The sequence below is a fragment of the Lycorma delicatula genome, chromosome 1 (genome assembly GCF_047948215.1).
Source record: "Lycorma delicatula isolate Av1 chromosome 1, ASM4794821v1, whole genome shotgun sequence".
NCBI classification, from domain to species: domain Eukaryota; kingdom Metazoa; phylum Arthropoda; class Insecta; order Hemiptera; family Fulgoridae; genus Lycorma; species Lycorma delicatula.
Window position 1 is genome coordinate 364,711,773 of NC_134455.1, and position 19,748 is coordinate 364,731,520.

Sequence of the window (19,748 nt, forward strand, 5' to 3'; positions counted from 1 at the left end):
GCGACCATGACATCCTAAATTATAATGACGTCGGAATTCCCGTTGAGCAGGAGTCACATTGTCACAATTCCGGTAAAATACCTTCACGGCAATTATACGTTGTGCACCGACCTACTGGTCCATGATTACTAAATGGCAGGAAACTGTGCACCGAAGGATACTACTCCTACCTTTACAGTTTCTCAGGGGTGCCACTAATAATAATGTCAAAATTTTCTGTTTCCCTGTGTCATTAACCATACTATACTGTTTTACTTCAAAATTTCTTTATAAAACTCCATGCTTGTCATCGTTAATAAATATTTATTATACTTACTTTACATTCCCATCTAAAGTAAAATATCTACTCTTGGAGCTTCCTCAAAAAAAAATCACAACTAATTTTTAAGATCCAAAAATGGGCAAGCAGATTACTATCTGGCGCTCATTAGTATGATACGTTTAGATTGATATTTAAAAGATTAAATATGTTAATTTATTCTTGTGCTTATATTTATGAATGTGCAATCTTTACCAAAATGAATACTTAATTATTTAAAAAAAATATATATATACAACATCAAACCAACGAGACAGTTTTCGTGAAATTCAACATAATATTACGGATTACAAGAAAGGGAGATCAGCAGCAGACTATACTTCGTTACCGTCTTTGTAATAATTACCTGATCATTTAAAAAAAATATTTAAGATACAATTAATTGTTTTTCAGTAATACTCTGTTGATGAAATTTTTAACCCATTCGAAGTGTACATAAATATGTACTCAAAATAATTTTCTATAATTCCTTTTAAGTTGTGAATTATTTTATAGTAATCTTTCATATTTTTATAATGTAATTATTTGTATTTAACCGTAGTATTATTTAATTTATTTATAGCAGATGATTAAAAAGGACTTCACAACTTTAAAATCCTATAAAAATTTATTGAGATAACTTAACAGATTCGGTTGAGGTCTCATTTCATAGAAAAACACATCAAGTTTGTCATCCAACATTCACTTTGGTTCGATATGGCTTCCATTTGTAATGCAACATACATTCCACCTGAAGTCGATTTCATTCCAACTGTAGTCAGTAAATCAGGCGTTAATTCGAAGACTTAGCTCAACAAGATCAGTAGGCAAAGACGGTACATAAATTCGATACCTAATGAAAAACCACAAGAAAAATTCAAATTTAGGGGGAGCGAAATAGCCATGCAGTTGAACCTTCACGACCGATACACCGACCTGGGAATCGAATATCAAGTAAATCTCGGTCTTCTAGGCGGTAGTGAGGTGGTATACCTCGTCTTGCTGATAGTAATATCATCCATATTGGTTATCATCGTCTAACTGAGGAAATAGAAAATTTTGAAGCACGTCAAGTTAAAAGATACCATTTATGGTTGCCTCCTGGAAGAAGAACGAGCCGTACAGTCTTTGCTTAGGGCACAAAAAAATTGACCGTAAGGCTATCGGTAATGTTTGCAAAGTTTCATGAGGTTTTCACTACCCTATATTCAACAATTATGGGTTTTCAACTTGCTGCTGATATAAAATGTTGACTCATCACTAAAAATGCATCATTACCTGTAATTCTATCCAATTCCACATAAAACTGCAACCGAACAACATTGTCATTTGTAATGTTTTGAAATACAGTTAGTTTGTATGACTTCAAGGAAGTCGTTTACGTAATAGGAGTGAAATAGTTTCACGTGACGCCAGTGACACGTGACGTACGTTTAGTTGATTTCTTCGGACTACGTGCAAAGCTTTCACTGAGTTGTTCCACAGCACCTGGAGGGACGCGTAGGAGTCCTAGTGATTTGGTATGTTTAACAGAACCTGTCTCAATAAAGGTTTGGTGTCAAGAACAAATTGACTGCAAATGATGGAACCAAAATATATAGCAAGCACGTTTTGCACCAGTAAATGTATCCGTTTTTAACGACATTGGTAACAACGCTGGTGATTGAATTCGGTACTAATGAACTACGTAAGTCAAAACTTGATCCAACCGAATTTGTAATTTTATGTGCTTTTAAATTTGTGAAGTCCTTTATGAATCGCCCGGTATATTACATTATATAGATTACGGTCAGTTATTAAATCTGTTTAATTAAGATTATGTTTTATATAACATTTTAATTCGTGTAGTTTTCTTACTATTTATTCTCTTAATGTGGTTAAAAAAACAACAATCAGAAATTACGCTAAGCGGTGAAAGTTTTCTGTTTAATAATTTATGTATTATCATTGTGTTGCTTTTATTTAATAATAATTCTCATTTTATTATTTGTACTGGTTTTGTAATATTAATATTGTTTTAAGTAATCTATTTGGTATATAGGAGTTAAATTATTTCCTTTTTTAGTAAATTAAATAATATTGCAGTTCATATCCAGAATGCAATAAGTTTTCTCCTACAACAGTTTTGTTTTTATGTAAAATGTACAGTGTACCTTTGTGTCTGTATAAAATGGACTTTGAAACCTTTAATTTAGTTAAATATTATGTAAATTTATATGAATTAGAAATAAAAATGTGTTACTACTTTTTATTTTTTACTACCTTATGTCATATTGCATTGAAATTTAACCTGTAAAATTTATATTTTTTAGCAAATAAAACAATGAAAATTAAGAGGAAATTTTATTTTATGCAACTTATATATACCTGAAAGCCAATGTATGAAAAACTTTAAATATTAAAAAATAAATAAATATTAAATCAATTCATTATTTGTAATAATGTTTAAAATATCCTCTATTTGCAGCTGTACAGGTATAAAGATATTTCAGGGTGTCCATGAAGTCTTTCCATGATTAAAAAACCTATTATGGTTACTGCTGTGCGGTTTCAAATTTTTTTACCATGTCAATAAACTTCAACATGTGTGCCTTTTGTCGCTCGTAGATTGTCCAACCGATAATCAATTTCACGCCGTGTGTTGATCAACATTTCTTCGGTAACACTAGCAACAGTTTCAGTTATTCTCTCTCTCAATGTGTCCAGATTAGGTACTGGTGTTGCATAGACTCTGTCCTCAACGTAACCCGAGAGGAAAAAATCTAAGAAAATTATGTTTGGTGATCGTGATGGCTAGGGAGTGTCGCGCCCAATCCACCTGCGTTGAAGTGATTCATTCAGAAAATCTGTAACTAGTAATTCCCAATGTGGTGATGCGCCATCCTGCTGGAAAACCACCCTAGGTTGCAAGTCATTTAGTTGAGATATAGCAAAGTATTGCAGTTTATCTTGGTAAATGTTAGCTGTTATTGATTACTCAGTGAAAAAGAAGGGACCAGTGATTCTGTTGCGCGTCAAACCGCACCACACATTGACTTTAGGGAAATCTCTAATTTTTTCCCTGGTAAAGTACGGATTTTCCGAGTCCATATTCTCACATTATGCCTGTTTACTTTCCTTGAGATTGGGAAAGTAGCCTCGTCTGAAAAACACACACGCTGTAGGTACTCATGGTCGTTATCAATCCGCTGTAAAATCTCGTTCCCGAAGGTTGCAATATCTGAACTTTATATGCGTGCAACCTTAGTTTCTCGTTTAAAATTTTGTGTACTGTTAACCGGGGAACCCCTGGTTCACGAGATGCACAACGGGTAGATTTGGAAGGGCTATGTAGAAATGCTTGCTGCACAACCTCCACCTTCTCTTCACTAAAGGATGGCCACCCTGTTTGCGGAAGGTCGACTACATTTCCATTCTCCTTAAACTTTGCATACCACGCCACGATACTCTTGCTATTAGGTGCTGGTCGTCCGTACTTCCTTCTAAAATTTTTCTGCACAGTAATCGGTGATTTCGACGTGATACCACAACACACATTGCTCTTTCTCCTAGAGGTTGACGCCATTTTATAAAAAAACTGATCATAGTGCCTTCTACTCTGCCTCTACCGCTACAAACCAATATAAAGAAACGTGATAATTTTTTCTTTCTTCTGCCACAAACCGCACAGCTGTAACTGTAATAGTTTTTTTTACAACGTGATATTTGTAAATACTTGAGCATTGTGTTAGATAGTGGTCTAACCTGGAAAAATCATATTGCGCTATTAAAGCAAAAACCTTTAAACTATCTTAGGATATTTTATTTTTTAAACAAACTATCCCCAAAAATAACCATGAGAAAACTTTATTTTGCTATTGTGCATAGTCGATTAGACTACGGCATCAGCTGTTGGGAAGGAACTTATGTTACAAAATTAGATTCCATAATCAAAATCCAAAAAGATTCGTTAGAATGATAAGTAAAAAAAGAACTACGGATCATTCTTTGCCAATATTTAGGGAATTGTCTATATTACCGCTACGTTATTTATATGTTTATAAAGTAATTAAAATTTTATTTATCAAAGCGGTTATAGAGATAGTATGATAACCGAGTACGAACTTAGAAGTAAAAGGAATGTATATGTCACCAGAGCAAATAAAACGAGTTATATAAAGTTCTTTTCAAGTACTGCTCCTAGATTGTATAACATACTTCCCAATCATATAAAGATCAGTAGGAACCTAATGCTTTCTTAAAGCTACTAAAACGATGGCTAATTAATATTGATGACGCTGAAAGTATGTTCCATGAAATTACATGATTTATGATTACATATATAATTAGAGAAGAAAAGATTAGAAGCTATTGAAATGTGGTGCTATATGAGAATGGTAAAAATCAGATGGGTGGATAAAGTGGCAAATGAAGAGGTATTGCGGCAAATAGATGAAGAAAGAAGCATTTGGAAAAATATAGTTAAAAGAAGAGACAGACTTATAGGCCACATACTAAGGCATCCTGGAATAGTCGCTTCAATATTGGAAGGACAGGTAGAAGGAAAAAATTGTGTAGGCAGGCCACGTTTGGAATATGTAAAACAAATTGTTAGGGATGTAGGATGTAGAGGGTATACTGAAATGAAATGACTAGCACTAGATAGGGAATCTTGGAGAGCTGCATCAAACCAGTCAAATGATTGAAGACAAAAAAAAAAATATATATATAATTAATTATAATGCTTTATACTACTGGTCTTAACATAGTAATAGATTTTTTACATATACAGGGTCATTCACGGGAACCGGATGTTTTTAAAATAATCATAAAAAATTGAATATTTACTTTAAAAAAGTTTTATTGGTACTGAAACATTTGTTAAATCAAAGCATTTGTTACTTACTCGTGAACGAAAAATTATGTCCGGCAAGTGATGTCCATTTTTGGCAATACATTGTTGCAGCCTTTCACGGTAATTGGCCTCAATTCTTTGCAGCATGTCTACATCAATCTGGGTGACGTGATGACGAATTGCGATCTTTAGGTCCTCCAATGTACGCGGTTTATTGCCGTATACCCGCGATTTTAGAAACCCCCCCACAGAAAAAAATCACAACTACTCAAGTCGGGGGACCTAGGGGACCAAGGAATGTCGCCGAATCTGGAAACGATCCGTCCCGGAAACAAGTTACGGAGAACAGCCATCGTTGCCCTCGCTGTGTGCGCTGTAGCTCCATCCTGCTGGAATAACACAAAATCGATTCCCCAGTTTCGTAACTCAGGGATGAAAAACTTATTCAACATCGCAATGTAAAGATCAGCTGTTACAATTACGGCAGCGTCATTTTCTTCAAAAAAATATGGTCCAATAACACCGACCTTTCCTATTGCACACCAGACAGTCACCTTTGGGCTATGATGTGGTCTCTCGTGAAGCTGATGTGGGTTTCTTTCTGCCCGATACCGGCAATTCTGTTTGTTGACGAAGCCATTCAGATGAAAATGTGCTTCCTCACTCATAAACAATAAAAAATTTTCATTTTCTTCAAAAACGGTAAGCATTTGTCGACAAAATTGTAATCGCTGCGTGAAATCTTGCTCGTTAAACTGCTGCACGACGGCTATCTTGTAAGGATGGAAATGCAGGTCTGTATGCAGAATTCCTCTTACCGTACTTGTGCTCATTTGAAGCGCTGCTGAATGCCTCTGAATAGAGCGGCGTGGGCTTCTGACAATGGCTTCCCTTACTCGTTCGATGTTCTCCAGAGTGCTAGCAGTTCGTCGGGGACCCGGTGGTTTTTTCTTCAATATTGAACCGCTTGCTCGAAGGTTGTTTACCCATCGTAATATTGTGTTACGAGAAGGGAAACTTGCATTACGATGGATATTAAACTGACGGCGGAAATCTCGGTGAACAGCAGTTACGGATTCGTCATTTCGCACAAAACTTTCATACGCATACAGGCGTTGGTCTAGCGTCCACGGCTCCATCTCAACGACTAAAATGTAAATGCTGTGAACAAAGGAAACGTCAGACACCAGCCACGTGCCCCTCCCACCACGAACGCCCGAGTACAATCCACTTCAAAAACATCCGGTTCCCGTGAATGACCCTGTATAACTTAACGGGTAGCATTGGATGAAAGGTTTATTAGTAAACATAAATATATGACGACGATTGATCTTCTCTATACTTAACTGCAGAAAAGATAAGTTTCCACCAGAGTAAATTATTAATTGAACCAAAACTAATCCTCCTATATAAGATAAAATTGTTTACTTTTTCCCCTTACTCTAACTAAAAAGATTAATAGAAAAAGGATGGTGCCACAAAACGGGCAAGACTCTTGTGGACTCCAAATCTTTCATCTTTTACAAATAATATAAATTAAGTATAATTAAGTAATAAATATTAAATTGTATTATAAAACAATGTTAAATTGTATGATTAAGTTAAGTAATATTATAATTAATATTAGCATTAATACATTAATTATTAATTCTGTAAAAGTGAAAGAGATAAAAGAAATATTAATAAATTTGTGTAATCATGGAAAGACTTTATAGACACCTGTACTTTGTTAGCAGCAACCTTTTAACAGTTCCAGCGCTGATATGGGATATTTTGATTTCAATGATCCCTTTGAGTCGATCCATTGCGCGAGGATTATTTCTGATTATTTTTTTTCATTTATATAACTCCTCAAAAAAATTCTACGATCGATTCTTGCGATATAATTAAAAATGATTTTCCCCCGCAAAGAACTATATTAGCAGAAGCATTGTGTTATTCGCTGTATGGACTGTTACATTATCTTGATGTAAACTGGCAATTCTATTCATCTTCTTCCAGCAGTGTTATGAAGTCAGTTACAATTTGTTAGTAGCGTTCAGATGTAACTCTTTAATTGAAAAAATATTGAACTTGTTATTCTCTTCCGACAAATCACACACCAAACTCCGATTTTTTCTGAATGTAATGTAGTTTCGTGGAAAACGTACTAGTGAATGAGGTAGCATTCTTAATGACTTTCGATATAATCGATCAAAGGTGGTAGGAATATTCCAAAGATTCGTAATTTAAAAGTATCGGCCGGCCGGATCGTTTTCGTTCATCTACACTACCCATTTCTTTAAAATTACCGAATATACTTGAAATTATTGACTTATTGTATACGTTTGATCGAAGAAAAGCTACAGCAGAGTCTTCCTGGTACTTTAGAAACGATCGCCATTTGAAATAACGCTCGAGAATAAATGCTCGTTGAGTGTAAATTGGACGGATTGTCGATTTACAGCACACCTGCCACTGATAGACAAAATAGGGAGAGATTACTGGTTTGTTGCGTATACGTTATTGCTGCAAGGTCAACCGTTACTAATCCATCCATTAGTACCACCAACTTAAAAGTAAGTTTTCCCCTTCAATAGGGTAATAAATTTCAGTGTTGCATAACTTTATGCTCACTGTATAAATTTATTAATAATAATAGAACAAGATCCGGCAGCTGATTTCTGTAGGTATCTGTTTTTTTAATGAAACTCGATTTCATCCTTTAATACATTACTGCCTTTACATTACTCGATCCTTTAATACATTACTGCCAGGTTGCCTAACAAAAATTAGTCGCAATTACTTTTAATTAAATATATTGTAATTAATTTATTTTAACAAACTACAACTATATTTTTTTAAATGAATTAAACGTCATTTGAAATAAAGTGATGTGAAGATTGTAAAAAAAAAATTGTTGTCAGCTGTCAGTCGGCCACAACCTCCAAGTTGCCAGATGTAAACAAGTATATTATTGTTAATTATTTACGCTCATCGTGTTTTTTAAAAAAAATTGAGATTTAGTTTTTTTTTGTACACGATAGTAGCGCTGCGATCTTGTTTACAACATGAGGCAGCGCACGCATTTCTTCTCTCTCGTTCACACTCATCCAAACTGAAATTAATTAGTTATAATGGTAACCAAAGAAAGCAGGGGCAGACAAATGTGAAGAATACAGAACAATTAGTTTAAGTAGTCATGCATCAAAAATCTTAACTAGAATTTTATACAGAAGAATTGAGAGGAGAGTGGAAGAAGTGTTAGGAGAAGACCAATTTGGTTTCAGGAAAAGTATAGGGACAAGGGAAGCAATTTTAGGCCTCAGATTAATAGTAGAAGGAAGATTAAAGAAAAACAAACCAACATACTTGGCGTTTATAGACCTAGAAAAGGCTTTCGATAACGTAGACTGGAATAAAATGTTCAGCATTTTAAAAAAATGAGGGTTCAAATACAGAGATAGAAGAACAATTGCTAACATGTACCGGAACCAAACAGCAACAGTAATAATTGAAAAACATAAGAAAGAAGCCATAATAAGAAAGGGAGTCCGACAAGGATGTTCCCTATCTCCGTTACTTTTTAATCTTTGCATGGAACTAGCAGTTAATGATGTTAAAGAACAATTTAGATTCGGAGTAACAGTACAACGTGAAAAGATAAAGATGCTACGATTTGCTGATGATATAGTAATTCTAGCCGAGAGTAAAATGGATTTAGAAGAAACAATGAACGGCATGGATGAAGTCCTACGCAAGAACTATCGCATGAAAATAAACAAGAACAAAACAAAAGTAATGAAATGTAGTAGAAATAACAAAGATGGACCACTGAATGTGAAAATAGGAGGAGAAAAGATTATGGAGGTAGAAGAATTTTGTTATTTGGGAAGTAGAATTACTAAAGATAGACGAAGCAGGAGCGATATAAAATGCCGAATAGCACAAGCGAAACGAGCCTTCAGTAAGAAATATAATTTGTTTACATCAAAAATTAATTTAAATGTCAGGAAAAGATTTTTGAAAGTATATGTTTGGAGTGTCGCTTTATATGGAAATGAAACTTGGACGATCGGAGTATCTGAGAAGAAAAGATTAGAAGCTTTTGAAATGCGGTGCTGTAGGAGAATGTTAAAAGTCAGATGGGTGGATAAAGTGACAAATGAAGAGGTATTGCGGCAAATAGATGAAGAAAGAAGCATTTGGAAAAATATAGTTAAAAGAAGAGACAGACTTATAGGCCACATACTAAGGCATCCTGGAATAGTCGCTTTAATATTGGAAGGACAGGTAGAAGGAAAAAATTGTGTAGGCAGGCCACGTTTGGAATGTATAAAACAAATTGTTAGGGATGTAGGATGTAGAGGGTATACTGAAATGAAACGACTAGCACTAGATAGGGAATCTTGGAGAGCTGCATCAAACCAGTCAAATGACTGAAGACAAAAAAAAAAATGGTAACCACTACTTGCGGCAATTTTTTTTTCAGGCAACCATATGTTATCGTGTACAGAAAAAATTAAACTTCAATTTCGTATATAATTTTTTTTATAAATACTATAAGCGTAAATAATTAACAATAACATACCTGTTTACACCTGGCAACTTGGAGATTGCACCTGACTGAGTGCTGGCAACCATTTTTTTTTACATTCTTCACATCATCTTCTTTCAATTTTCGTTTAAATTCACTTTAAAAAAAAAAATACAGTTGCAATTAGTTAAAATGAATTAATTACACTATATTTAATTAAAGGTAACTGCGGCTAATTTTTGCAAGGAAACTCGGCAATAATGTATTAAATTATGATTCATTTAGGTCGAGTTTTATTAAAAACAGATACCTGTAGAAATCAGCTGCCGGATCTTGTACTATCTCTTACATAAAAGAGACTGATTCACTGATCCTGACCGATTCACTAACTCATAATCAACGTACAACCAAAACTATTAGAGGTAGAGACTTGAAATTTTTAGGGTACCTTCGTATCTTTAAGTAGGAATCCACTACGAAAGGATTTTGAAAAATTTTGATTTTAAGGGGTTCAAATCGATAAAAAATTAAATTTCGTGTTAACAGCGCTATCTGTTGGACGTAAAAGCAACATACGCTATACTAAATATTTTACGATTCCATTGCAGTGTTTCAGATATGTGTATCCGCTATAGATTAAAAAATTGCTGGAGCGATTTACGCGTGGGGTAGAAGGGAGAAAGGGAAAAATCGAAAAAGGTAAAAGGGAAGAAGGGGAAAATGGAAAAAAGAAAAAAGGAGAAAAGGAAATGAAAAGGGAAAAGATAAAAAAGAAAAAGGAAGGAGGAAGAGGATTAAATAAATTTAATTAAAATTAAATAAAATAATATTAAATTTAATTTAAAATAAATAAATAATTAAATTAAAATGGAATTAAAAAATTATAATATGTAAAGCAAATAATTGTAAAAAATTGATTGAGATTAAAATTGTAGATAAAGCATGGAAATGAAGTAATTAATTTCTTCTGTCAAATAAATAATATTAATACAACGTGCGCGCGTGCAGAGCGACTGAATGAGTGTGTGAGTTAAGTCTTGAATGTATTAAGATATATTTTTGCTTGATGATATCGCCACATAAACTTGAAGCTTGTCCCTGGGATATGGAAATGTAGCGTATGAAAAATGCCGTACCTGACTGAGATTCGAACCTAGCACCTCCATATGAAAAGCCGAGACGCAACCACTCGCGCCAAGGAGGCCGGCCTGAGTGGTATTTTACCAACATACTTTTTAACTTTTTTTTTTTGTGTAGCATAATGTAAACTGAAATGTCCCATGCTTATAAGAAACGTTTAAATTAAAAATAATAAAAAAATAAATAGACATTAATTAGTATAGAATGTCGAATAACAACGATTTTTTTTTATATTTAACCATAATTTTTACAGATGATAAAAAAATTCAAAAACTAGTATTTTTTTTTAAATATTTAATATCAAAGTAACTCATACTTTTTTCTTTAATTTTTTTAATTTCTTTTGTCTGTTCGTTTAGTGCCTTATTTTTCTCTTGTTTCCACATTTTTTTCCATTAAAGCCAGTTTACCACAGCAAATATTTGCATAATAACTGTTTAGTAAATTGAATAGATAAACGTTCATAAACTATTCACTAAGCAAATTCCTAAGATCTTTCATAATTGTAATTGTAATTGTAAACAATAACCTATGCTGTAAACTAAAAAATAGTAATAGATAAAAATAGATTTCTTAAAAATATTTAAGAAATTTTTTTTTCTCAATTTCGCTAAGTTTTTTTACAATATTTAATAAAATAATTATAAACGTTTGTTGTGCACTCTTACATTCTACGTGAAGTATTATTTTATTAATGAAACTAAAGAACTAGACATTTCATAAATATTGTACTGGTGTATAGCAAAGTTCTCCCAGGACTTTCATAATCTATTATATTCGTGCAAACAATGGAAAAATTCATATAAACATATGTGCTAGTGAAAGATTTCGCTGGGGTTTCAGCTTTCCCGATGAAATAAGGTCGATGATGGTTTTAGGACGTTAATTAATTGGCAGAATTAGTGATTTCTTATGGTTTTTGACCTGAAAAATCGAATAAGATAGATCCCAGAATCGTATCTGCAACATTTTTTGAGAAATCTGGGCTAAAAATCAATAAATTGGGGTAAAAAACTTTGTTTTTTATGTTTGACGTACAATAACTTAGTTAAACGGGTAACAAATACAAAAAACTTAGAGAAAATTTTATTCTGAACAAAATTATGTAAGATAAGTTGACAAAATAGGGAAAAATTCGAATTTTATTTAAAAATTGCACATTTCTACATTGTTCAGAAAACTGCTTATTTAATGTAAAAAAAAACAACCAAATCCTTTTTTCGCGATGTGAAAAATTTCGTTGTTGATGCCATCTTGAGGGAAATTTGCCTCGTCGGTAAACAAAAAATACTTGTAAAGTTGTCGATTTGTGTTCCACCAGTTGTAGAATTCCAAGAGAAGAGGATTTTTTCCTGGGTGTAGATGTTGGATTGGTTGTTTATGATAAGAATCAAACTTATTTTGCCTAATTGTCCTCTAAACCAACGAGTGCGAAACTCAGATCCCCCTAGAAAGACGTCGTGTATTGACGCCCGGACTGCCTTGAACTGATTAGATAATAATTTCATCAGTAACAGCGTCGTGTTGGACAGATCGTTCGTAGCTGGTATGAATACTAGGAAGTGAACCTGTCTCCTGAAGTTTGCGAAAAATTGCGCTAATTATTTTGGGATCTTCGATTCTGAAGTCGTATTTCATATTTTGCTACATCAGTTGTAGCATTACCATTACACACACTCAAAATGAACACCGTATCACTGTATTCCTCAGTTGTAAATAAGTACAGTATTACTTCAATGGCAAACCGATCACGTTCAGTCTAAAATTCACAGAAAACTTTCGCTAACGACATCGTTCACAGTACCCGATATACTTAATGTATTTTACAAAATTATTTAAACACTAATATATTAATGCACATTGTTGATCAGCTGTTGTTATTTTATTGTCATCATCTTTGAAATAATAATTTTTCAAATAATATATTATATTTCTGTCCATAACGAAAAATTAATTAATTATTATCTAATTAGTTATTTTTATTTTACAATTTTTGTGTCATTTTTAGTTTACTTTAAAATTGTTTAACTGTAAATTTCGTTTTTACAAATTTTTCATATCAACAAAAAAGAATATGTTTTTTTTACATTAAATACGTACTTTTATAACGTACTAATAAATGCAGTAATGTACTGTTTCTAAATAAAATTCTATTTTTCTTTCTTTAATCAGCTTATCTTATACTACTGTTCAGAATTAAATTCTCTACAATTTTTGTTTAAAAGTTTTATGTTTATTACCCATTTAACTGAGTTATTTTACGTCAAACAAAAAAAAAGTGTTTTTACCCCAATTTATTGGATTTAACCCTAGATTTCTCAAGCACTACTATAGATTCGGTTGTGGAATCTATTTTATCCGATTTTTCAGTTCAAACCCCGTAATAAAACACTAATTTTGGCCCTTAATTAACGTGCTAAAAAGCACGTTAATTAAGGGCCAGAAACCCCAGCTACCCTGGTGAAATGAGGTCATTTCACTGGGGTAGCTGAAATCCGAACAAAAATTTTTTACTAGCCGTAACTCGCAAAAGACGCATTTTAAAACATATGCTTATATGAAATTTTTCCATTATTTTCACGAGTAGAATATGTTATTAAAATCCCGGGAGAACTTCGTGATACACTCTGTATACAATCGTGCTAAGACAACAAAATAAGTAAAATTTTAAATAAATTAATTACTAATGAATATGTAGAGATAATGTGAGTCAATATGTAGTTGTTTGTATGAATCAGTCAGCGGTGCGACTAGTAAGGTCAATGGACTATACTGGATTAGTGGGCGATGAAGTGCAAACATGTAGATTAACAGAGCTCACTAGCGAATAGACAACCTACATTTTAAATAAATCCCAAATATATGTGGAAAGGACAACGACGAAGAAAAGACTAATAGGGTAATGTGACATACATAACTGTTAAGACTAAAGGTTTTGTCGAGTTTATATATATCATACAGATTTCTGCAAATAAAATGGTTTATTTGTTTATAATGGCACACACATTGGTGAGCCATTTTAAATCGAGTCAGCCCTCCATATTTAGGCTGTTTTTATTGTATTAAACTTTTTATATCACGGAGTTCGTTAGAATTTCGTCGGTAAGAGGCGGCGAACTAGATTTACAGTATTAAACATGACCTAACCTAACAGTGAAATGAAAATGGGGAAAAAATAAGCGTAAAAATATTATAGTTTAGTTAAATTAGATTAGCAATAAAGAATACTTTTAAAAAATACCTTGAATTTTGTTAGACAACACTTTTAATACTTTTTATGAACCGCGGGATTCGAATATGTCGTCATTTTATTCATTTTTTTAATGTACATTTACGAATCGTCCCGCTAGATAGCAGTACTTAATAGTATACTAGGTAGCGTACAAAAACATGATAATGTAGTTGAAATAATAAAATTTAAAAGAAAATATACTACAGCTTTTTTAAATAGTAAATGCTGTTATGTAAATGAAAGTACTGAAGATGATACAATTTTTTTAATTCCCATCACTTCAGTGAAAAAAAATAAAAGTATTATTAGTTTACAAGGGATTATACTAGTTTTATTAAAAACAGAAATAAATTCGACTGGTAAAATCAAATTTAACGATAAAAATCGAGGGTTACTTGCAAATTGTAATATTACATCACGGATTTTCGATTCGTAAAGGTTATATTAGTTTTATTAAAAAAGGAAAAATATGGTATGAAGTGAATGATATAACTATCAACAAAAAAAATTGGCCGTGAAATTCAATTTGGTTGTTCTAAGGCAATTAATTTTTATAATAAATTTATAAGATAACAATCAGTAATTCATAAAAAAAATTAAAAGAATAATCTAACAAAACGCAGTGACATCCAAAAAAATTACTCGGTCTTTTAGTATGCCTGCCTCAAACCCCGCACCCGGGAAGCCCGCCCCGGCTATGCCGTTACGGACCCCAACGACGAGGCCGGGTCTCGGTCTTGATATATTTACCCCACATACTAAATCAGAAACAAGAAGACGCTTCGCTCATTTGAATTCAACCAACAATAAAAGTCACCTAATACCTCTCCAGAAGAAAAAACAGAAGGCTCCTAATAGCCTCTTCGCCTTGCTTCCTCATCTTTTTCTGTTAAGACCAGACGTGCGAAGTCCTCAAATTTCCTCCAGTTGTCAGACGAAGTCAGCAAAAATCCCAGAAATACATCGGCAATGAGGCCCCGAATATCAGCAACTCTTCTGCGTTCAGTCCAATATGGGCAATAAAATAAAGTGTGCTCGGCCGTATCAACCGCCGGACAATACACACAAATGGAGGATCTTCTCCGGCCAAAACGGAAGAGATATTCCTCAAAACAGCCGTGCCCAGTAAGCATTTGAGTTGTATAATACCCAACCTCCCCATAAGCACGATCAAGCCACATATCCAAATTCGTAATAAGTTTTTTACTCCATACAGATCCTTGTAGCTGTGTCCATCTTTCACGTTCACGCCACTTCTGTCTTGTAGTATTAATAGCCTCTTGCTTGGCAATCCCTTGAAACCTATACAACCGTTCCAAAACTTGTAACTCGATAGGTGGTACTGATGAAACCACGCACACAGTTTCATAGGCAACCGTACGATATCCACAAGCTACCCTCAGAAGAGCCCGCCTATGGAGGCTTTGAAGTCGTCTAACATTTCTCATTGTACCTAGTCCTCTACTCCATACCGGGGCAGCATATAATAAAGCAGATGTCACAGCTGAAATAATAACGCGGCGTTTAGACGATCTTGGGGTATCTCGGCCAGTTAATAGCCTTATGAGGGCTTGTAGTAATCCTTCGACTCTCTCGCATCTATAGACTATATGACCACTAAAGCTCAAGGTTTTATCGATTATCACTCCCAGATATTTAGCCTGATTGACACGTTCAAGCCTATGTTCCCCTATCTTAAGTTCAAGATCTCGCAGCCGTCTCCTTCCCGCCAACATAATGTATTGACTTTTATCTACTGAAAGTGTTAATCCTTTGTCGGTTAGCCAGTTATTTACGATCTCTAGAGTATCATCGCTCCTTTGTTCGAGGACATCTTCTGATCTCGCAGAGGTGAGTATCGCTAAATCATCAGCATAGGCCACTATTTCCGTCTCTTCAGGTAGCTGCAGTCGTAATACATCATCAATGACCAGTAACCAAAGTAATGGTACCAGTACTGACCCCTGGGGGACACCACCATGAACTTGATATCGTATGTCACCATCAAGCGTGCTAACCGTAGTCCATCTTTCAGACAGGTATTCGGAGATCTGTCTCCTAATGTAAGGGCTTATTCGCCTTCTGACTAAAGCCGCCATGATGGAGTCCCACTGGACGGTCCCAAAAGCATTTCTAATGTCGAGCATAACCAGTAAAGGAATCTTCCTGGTGCGCCATGTTCCAGCCTTGACTGTTAAGATAACTAGCTGGGCTATGCCCAGCTAGTTATCTTTTCAATCGCCTGAAGCGTCGATCTGCCACGCCTGATCGACGCGTATTTTACAATACGCTTTAAAATGTCATTGTAATTTTTTTGAATAATTTATTACACTTCATTATTTCTTATGTTTATATTTGTTTTAGGATTTTTTTGCTGAATTTAATTAAATTAATATAATTTAAAATCATCATATGAAAGATAAAAAATTAATTTTGAAAAAGTAATTGGTGAAATTGAAAAGCGTCATTTTTTTATTATCAATTTCATTTTAATTAATTCGTAAAATTCGACCTCCGTGGTGTAGTGGTAACGTCTCTATCTTTCATCCGAAGGCTTTTGATTCGAGTCCAGGTCATTTCATTTCATTATCATTATTTATATTTAATAAAACTGAATGTTGATTGCATTGATTGCGTCGTGCTTTTTCTCCTTCCAGACAACTACTGACATTCAATAGATTTATTCGTTGTTCCGAAAAAACAGATATAAATACTTTTGTTTAAAAACAGTTTGTTGTTGAAATCTGAGTAAGTTTACGAAATTCTTCTTTATCTTTCCTCATTTCAAAAAATAAATTATAAAAATGGCCTTATAAAACTTATAAAACTATTATAAAACTTCAACACCTTATCTTTACTTCTACGATTTGCCTAGCGTTAAATGAAATTTTTAACGATAAATGTGTCACTGCTATTAAAAAACGACTTGATAAACGCTTCCGGTTTGAACAGCTGTGTGTGTCATTACCCTTACTTAATGAATGACTGCATACCCTTTAAATCATTATTGTTTATCCTCTTTATTTCCATGAGTAGTTTTACTTGCGTTTATACGCAAGTGAATTTCGCTCTGAATTTTGATAGAATATTTTACTACAGTTCATATATATATATATATATATATATAGAGAGAGAGAGAGAGAGAGAGAGAGATCTGTAGTTTAATAGGTACAATAATAGTGTGTTTTCTCTTTAAATTAAATACACAGAATTGGATGAGCGTCCGATTGTTTATAGAGTGGCGCACGAAATGATCGAACGTTTGGTTTTGTTAAAAAATATTTATTTAAATCGCAATACAGAAAAATAAAATACATCGTGTTTAAATACCTGGAGATTATATTCTGCTTATCATATATTCAGTATGATGACTATCACGTCTAGCAACTTCTTCAACACGAACTCCTATGTTGTTAATTACTTGACGACTCATATCCTCGGTTATCTCGTTGCACGTCTCGATGATCAGCATTCGCAGTTCTATCACTGTACGAGGATGTTTAGGAAAACTCTTTTCCTTTAGAAATCCCCAGCAAAATAAACGGATTCAAATCAGGACCGTTCGGGAGCCAGTTCTGTCCACACGCAAAACGATTAGGAAATAAATTTGAAATGACATTTGCTTTAAAGGTTTCATGCAGAAAGTCTAAAACAACATTAGCTGTGTGCGGTCTGGCTCCATCCTGCACGAACTACTCGTTTTCTAATTGAAACTCTATTGCAAGAAGCTGAGGAATATAATTATTACGCAGCATGTTTAGATAACGTTCACTGTCTGTTCAAAAGAGGATGGCCCTATTACCCCGTGACTTGAGATAGCAGCCCGTACCGTAATTCTTGGAGCATGATGCACCTTTTCACGAAGCACGTGTGGATTTTCGGAAGCCCAAAAATGCACATTTTGTTTATTAACAACCCCTTCTAGGGGAAAATGCGCGTCGTCTGAAAACCAGACATTGTTCAATAGTACGTCTTTGTTCACAGCCCGTTCAGCGAATACCGTTCTTTGATGTTTTTTGTTAACCGTTTATGTAGGCAACACTGTTATTTTGTACGAATACAAATGGAAATCGGTTTTTAAAATTCACTGCACAGATCGCCTAGAAATCCCAAGTTGTTCTGTTGCTTTTCTTGTTGATTTGTTCGGACACCTCAGCAAAGTTGCTCTTATAGCTGCGACATTCTGTAAGAGAACAAACATAGGCAGCCCGTTCGCGCTTACTCTCAAATACTGAATCGTCACTATTCAATTTTTTGAAAGTCTAGACGTATTGTTTTAAATGAGGGCGACCACCGAGTTTAAAAATGTGCACGAAACCTTCTTTGTGTAAGTACCACACTTATCGTTTCATTAAGAAAAAAAACAGTTCTTACGCGCTGTTCTACAGTCAGTCTTCCCTTTGTCAGCCATCTTCGAACGATACACAAACAACACACTCGGAAAAAGAGGAAACTAATATTCATGATCACCTGTCATTTCTGTCAACATAAAACGCATTAATGTTTTATTAACCTAAACAATTATTGCGAAAACAAATGTTGAATCATTTCGTGCGCCGCGCTGTATGAGAATTAATATTGCATTATATCGTGTATTTTATAAATGTATTCATACGGATATATCGACGTCATCTATATTTCGTGTTCTCGTTCTCATTGTAAATTATCTTTTGTCATTTTAAAATATATATTTTTTTATGTAATTATTATTATTTTAATAATTTCTTTTATTTATAATCGCAAATTGAAAACGTTAAGCTGCATGGTATTATTATTTAAATGGTTATACTATCGAAAATAATTATTAGTAAATTTGTGTGTGTGCGTGCGTGCGCACACACGCACACACACATAGTATTAATATTACTAATCAATATATTTATTATTTTTTTATATTGTATTAATTTTAGTATTGCGTTTCAGATACTGAACCTGTGCACATGAAACGATAGACTGAAACGAAGAAAAGTGAGTTTAATAGTTTTTGATTTTTTTTATTACATTTTATCAGTTATTACATTTTATAAGTACTATATTTTCAAGTTCTATATTATTAAAACTTTTTTTTATGACTGCATGAATCATAAAATTCGTTGAAATATGAAAACAAATTAAATTAACTTTTTTATTATTCATGATAAGGTGAAATAATTAAAATTTTAACTTTATTTGCCTTAAATTGTGCTATTTTTACGTTTTTTTAAAAATTTACTTAGTAAGTAAAAATTTGAAACACTTTTCATAAGAACAATTTAAAAATGTTTTTTTATTAGTTAACTTTTAGATAAATAACTTGTGGTTGTGACTACTACAGCTATTAGCTAGTCGTTATAATAATTATTTATTTATTATTATTATTTCTATTGTGTACATTGCAATCTGTTCAACTAGTGAACAATAATCAATCCCCCTAAGGACCAATGAGATAAGTATAGTATGTTGGACATATAAATGAAGCGTTATCTTGTACAGGCCGATCATTCCTGAGATGTGTAGTTAATTGAATCCCAACTAACCATAGTACACCGGTATCCACTGTCTAGTATTCAAATTCTAATAAAAGCAACTAACTTTTACTAGGATTTGAACCTTAAAAACTTCGATTTCGGTCATTTTAATCTTAAGCCGATATATCAAACAAGTGATTTGAGATGACAAGTATAGCACTAGTCCCGGTGGACGTTAAAAAAATGTTAATAAATCTGATGTGGACACCACATGATTTCCT

At 33.6% G+C, this 19,748-nt stretch overlaps 1 protein-coding gene across 5 annotated transcripts in view; it reads left to right on the forward strand.

The window, feature by feature from the left end:
- Positions 1–19,748, forward strand: part of jar (Myosin heavy chain 95F jaguar) — a 355,723-nt gene that overhangs the window by 137,520 nt on the left and 198,455 nt on the right. For all 5 annotated transcript variants that reach the window (XM_075353648.1, XM_075353645.1, XM_075353649.1 and 2 more), the window contains exon 3: positions 18,944–18,988. The gene's annotated coding sequence lies outside the window, so the exon portion shown is untranslated. The remainder of the gene's footprint in view (positions 1–18,943; positions 18,989–19,748) is intronic.